This window comes from Melozone crissalis, unplaced genomic scaffold (assembly GCF_028551555.1).
Source record: "Melozone crissalis strain CALT ecotype California unplaced genomic scaffold, PUWL_Pcris_2 ptg000027l_1, whole genome shotgun sequence".
NCBI lineage: Eukaryota > Metazoa > Chordata > Aves > Passeriformes > Passerellidae > Melozone > Melozone crissalis.
In genome coordinates, this window is record NW_026535805.1 from 10873462 (window position 1) to 10878989 (window position 5528).

At 49.4% G+C, this 5528-nt stretch overlaps 1 non-coding gene across 1 annotated transcript; it reads right to left on the reverse strand.

Annotated features, from left to right (window-relative positions):
• Positions 1-5126: 5126 nt before the first annotated feature.
• Positions 5127-5213, reverse strand: TRNASTOP-UCA (transfer RNA opal suppressor (anticodon UCA)). Its single transcript has one exon. It is a non-coding gene; the product is annotated as a tRNA-Sec (tRNA).
• Between the last annotated feature and the right edge of the window lie 315 nt (positions 5214-5528).

Genomic DNA, 5528 nt, shown 5'->3' on the forward strand with positions numbered 1-5528 from the left:
TCCTCTGTATTTCTTGCCACTAAGTTATCAGAGACATTCAGTACCTGTTCCTTTTATCAACATGCAATTTAGTTGTCCCCAACCAACAAAAGCGAGGTCTAAAGCAGATTTGGCATCATTATCTTTATAAAGCCACTGTTTTATGAGCTTTAACAATTACAATGACATGTTCCTAAACTGAAAAGAATAAAAACAGGGATTTGATGAAGTCAAATATGCCCCTTTTTTGGTGCTGACTGAATTCAAACACAGGTGTGGTTAGTTCAGAAAAATCTGGGAGTGACAGGAGACAGGGAGCTGTATTAAATCAGAATGAAGTGCAGCAGTGCAATTGCTAAATCATACCAGAGAGACTGTAAATAGTAACTGAAAAGCTTCAGCATGGAAAATAATGGGGTAAGGGGCATGACAAATTAAAAGGATTGCCTGTGTGATTGAATCTATTCCTTTGCTGTCATGATATCCCACAACTGATAAAAATCTGTCTTCAAACAGTTGAGCTTTTCATTCCTATTGCTTTTCTTTGGAGGTTATTCTGAACTTCACTCTGCTGTTGTTTTGAAGGTTTCTGCAAGTCTGCAGCCTCAATTTATTTATGACCAGTGTGTGCCCATTTTAAGATCTTTCCTTTTATAAACTCTAACCTGCTATTAGCCACGTTTAGTGAAGGTTTTAGGGCATAATTCATCTCCTCCAAATATGTGTGTTCTGTGAGGCTAACATTGTCCCTTTTCTTTTTTATTTTTAGCTTACAGGAAAGCAGAATGATATACAAAACCAAGATGAAACATGTTTCAGGTCTACATTACAACTCAAACAGAAATGTAAGAAATGTCAGCTGAAGACATCAGAACAAAACTCTTTGTAAGTGTTCTGTGCTATCAGTTACTCAAGGCATAGTTCCGGGTAACACACCTTTCATGCACATTGCTTCCTTTGCAGCCTTTGATGTGACCTTGTGAAACTAGGTTCCCTTCAGGAAAGTGCTCTGAGGTCTGAGGCAAGTCAGCTGGAGCTCTGGTGCTTCCAGAGACCAGGTTCCAAACTTGCTTGAGATGTTTGTGTGAACAGCGGTCTTTAAAAAGAAAGAATATCAGGGCATAGTGTCATGATACTGAGAATACAAATTCTCAGTATCAATTGTGCTGTGGGAGTGTCATTTGTGCCTTATATTCCAATAAAATGAATTGAATTTTCTTCAGGTCTTTCCAAAATTAGATGTAGAGAGTGTCCAAACCATCACCAGTGAAAATGATGCCAGTTGGAACACTTCTAGTGAAAAATTTGGTTTTAAGAGAACAGATATTTTCATAAAAAGTGTTCACTGACCTCCAAATATGCCTCCCTTGCAGAAACCCAAAAGCCTTAAAAGCAAAAGAGATTTGATTGTTGGCAGTTTGGGGATTATTCCTCTCCCTTTCCCCCAGCGTTTTCCAATGGAAAATATTCAGGGTTTGGTTTTTCAGCCCTTTGCTGAAATGTCAACATTTTCCAAAGGGTGAAGGAGGGGAAAAGAGAAGAGAAGAAAAGAAAAACATGTTCTGACCAGCTCCAATCAGAGCCAAATGGCTCAGTCCTGGATTTGGTCAGGGAAGTATGCTGGAGGGGAGAAAACAGGAGTGTCTTGGTTCCACACACAGCCTGGCTGGGCTGAGGGCTCCTGTCAGATCCATTCCTATGAGTCATTACGGTCTCCATTTCCCCAGGACACTGTGTGGGATAGCTTTTAAGCACTCCAGGGCAATGTGTCACTTGCAAGCAGTGCCCTGTTGCTTGCCAGGGCCACTTGGGCTCTCCATGCATGTGTGGGATGCACACAGGTACACTCTGCTCAAGTCCTCCGATGTTTCCATGACGTCTTTAGCTCCCAGAGACAGCAATAACACCTGGCACCCATCCAGACCTGGGAATTCAGCTCTTCTCCATTCATGAAAGAGGAGAGAGGAGAAAAATGGCATGTACCTGTAACCATACATGATTGTCTGTGCCCTCTGCCCAGGTGACACTGTCTTGTGCTGTGCAATGCCTGGAATTTAGCCTTTGAAAGCCCAGGCTATCTGTGGACCAGCTGGCTCTAGGTAGGGAGAAATGCTGGAAGAGCCAACATAAAGGCTGCTGACCTACTCATGCTCATACATGTGCCATCATGCTTCTGAGGGAAAAGGAGTGGCTTCATTTCCACAAAGCATTGCTGGTCCCCACCTGCATGCTCAGCCTCCTGAAAACTGTTCCTGCAATTGGGCACCTTCAAACCTGGGAAGGACCAGGGCCATCTCTGCAGCTGCCTCTCCAAGGTGTCCCCCACAGCTGCAGCTGGGGGAAGTGTTACATGGATGCATGCCCTGGCTAGGTCTTTGTCCCCCTCTAGTGACTCAACTGCAATTGCGAGTCCCACTCCCTCTGAGCAAGATGGTAATTTAGGCCAGGATGTTTCCTTTCTGAAGGCCAGTAGGACATCTGAGCACCACTGGCAGGTCATGTATTTATACACACTCAGACATTATCCACTGCAAGTGTAAACAGTAATTTAGGAGCCTGACTTTCTGTTCTAATAGGCCACGTGTGCCTGCTTTCCTCCCATGGAAGATGGCAGTCACAGGACAGCCCATGGCTGATCCTCCCAGGAGGAGATCCAGCTAGGACCACTGTTCCCAGTGCAAAAGCACATGCTCCCAGTCTCTTGTAACCAAACACTTGCTGAGTCACAGCCCAGTCACCCGTCCGCTTAGCGAGTCGCGTCAGCCATCTGTCACCAGCACATCCTCCTCACCGTGCTCTGACTCCATGGGGAAAACAACAGGAGGCACATTACATTTGACTAAGGAGCCAGGCTCTCGTGCATTTTGGCTCTGAGTAACCCCTGGATTGCCTTTTAACCATTGCTGAGGGCTTTGGCTCCTCTTAATTTGGCCCTTTGTCAGGGAAGAAAGTGACATTCAGGTTGAAACACTGGAAGCTTTGCCTGACTAATAGTGACTCCAAGCAAAGCTGACTCAGACAGGACAGGCATTGTACAAAATGTCCCTCCTACGGACAGATCATCAACACGGGTCTCCACACTGGTGTTCTCCTCCAACCAGTGTTTAAAAAACAGCACAGAAATATAGGGTGCCCTGTTTCCTAAGGCCTTGTCCCACCCACCGTGTCAGCTAAAGGCTGCAAGAGCAGCCTTGCCATGTCCCCTGTCCTAATGAACACCTGTGTTTCCCTGCATTCAGCCACGTGCCAGAGGTGCAGCCCTGCCAGGCACAGCCCAGAAAAGCAGGATCGCTTCCTGTCGTGTGCCTGTGTTACCCACCAGATGAGGCACTGCCCAGGTGTGGGAGCCAGGCTGGGGGAGTGTAGGCAGCTCCAAGCAGGGATTCACAGGGGATTTCACAAAGCCAGGTCCCTGCACTGCTTGCCACAAGCTCCCCAGCCTCGTGCCTGGAAGTCTCCTGGCCATCAGCTCCATGAGGGACAAATCACCCACACTAGCAATCTGACCATCCTACTTTTTCCTGAGGCAATGAAAGAGTACAGAGTAGATGTGGCCTTTTTGTTGTGGAGGAAAAAAAAGTGAACTCAATGCCAGGCACAGATCCCAGGCTGTGGAGTTCAAATCACGCTCAGAGCACATAATTCCCGTTTGTGTTTGTGTGCACGCAGGGCAAGGGTGGGAGCTGGCGGGGGTGTGTGTGTGTGAATATAAGAATGTAATTGTCATAATTTAATCCAAAACTACTTCTTGGAAGGAAAAAAAAAATCAGACTGACACAAAACAGCGTGTTCAGTTATAAACACCACATGAAAGAGCCGTATTATGTTCTGCTTGGTAACTGACATGGAGCACTAACATTCTCAGCTGCCCACTACTGGGCAAAGGCCTTTCCAACTCTCCCCCTCACCCCCAAAACAACCCCCCCCCCCAGCCAAACTGCAGAGCAGATACCAATTTCTGAGGCCGCAGAGAAATTCCACATAGAAAGTTCATTATGGGCAGAGCAGGCTGGCTGGCAGGCGGTGGTGTGGAGCACAGAGATGGCCATCTGGGACTGGGAGCGCTCCCAGCTGTGCACGCACATCTGCAAAGCCACAGAGAAGCTGGCACACACTGTGGGAGCTTCAGTGGGGCTTGTCCCCTCAGATTTCCCGTCACAGGACTGTGTGTTCCTGGAGCAACATGCCTTGCTGGCACCAAGGCTGCTCCTCCCCAGCCAGCTCAGGGGTCTGCAGGCTCGAAGCAGTAGCAGCCATCAGCAATGGTCTCAGGGCTCCCTGTGCCCTTCCCTTCTCCTAGGCCTTCAGCTGGAGTGACTCATTCCATGTAAAGAAAGCACAGTCACTCCGGCTTAGATCCTCAGGGGTGCTTACCTACTTAACTCCGGATGGCACTGTGCCCCTCAAAAAGCACCCAGGAACGCCAGGGAGCTGATAATTCACTCAGTATTCTGTAATTCGCCAGGCAGAACTGCCCTTCCTGCCTGTGGGGCCGGGAGATAATGTGAAAATACCCTGTAATTCACCAGGCAGAATTGCCCTCCCTGCCTGTGGAGCCAGGAGATAATGTGAAAATGCCCTTCCAATCCTCGCTGTCCCCTGCGGTGGGGCTGGCTGGGGTCTCGTCCTAACTAGAGGCTCCACAAATCATCGACTGGAGAGTTGTTGCAACAGGATATCACAAAATAAATGCCTTCTGCTTGAAGAATATGTTTTTTAGTTTGACGCTAACCTTTATTTTTCGTGGGGCTGGGTGACATTATTAGCACCCGTGCTTGCTGCTGAAGTGAAGCATCTTTGTTGCAGCGTGGGTGGGAGATGGGTTATCGTCAATATGGAGCAGATCTAGAGAATGACTTCTGTTATTTACTTCTTTTCTGTTCTTGTAGGACATGTGACACAGTTTAACAAAGATCTGCTTAGCTGAAAAATCCAATTAAAACGTGAATTGTCCTTCGGCTGTTCCTGGCACGCTGCCATTCCAGCAGTCCAGTGCAGTGAGAATAAAGTGGAAGAAGAGAAAACGAAACGTGCGGTGACACCTGGGGACAGCGCGGCGAGCTCTGCCCTTTTCCCCTGAGGACGGTCGGGCTCGGCACTGCCCGGACAAAACGAAAGCGCCGGAGAGGATCCCGGCCCGGCCGCCCCGCCCGAAAGGTGGAATTGAACCACTCTGTCGCTAGACAGCTACAGGTTTGAAGCCTGCACCCCAGACCACTGAGGGTCATCCGGGCAATTTGAGACTTTCCTGTCACTCTGTATATAAATTCCCGCAGCCCTTTCGCCCCAAGATAATGGCGAGCGATGTTTTCCCGCAGGCACGGTCCCTCAGCGTTTTCCCCATGCCAGTGCTGCCCTCAGGCAGCGCAGGACGCGACGGGGGCGCGAGGGGCGGCCGCGGCAGCCCCCGCCGCCATCCCAGCGGCCCGCGGGCGCTGATGCAAATCGGCGGGCGCTGATTGGCTGTCCCGCGGGGGCGGGGCCGGCCCGGCGGGTGAGTCACGGCGCTTCCCAGAAGGAGCGGGGCTGGCTCGGCGCTTCCCGCACCT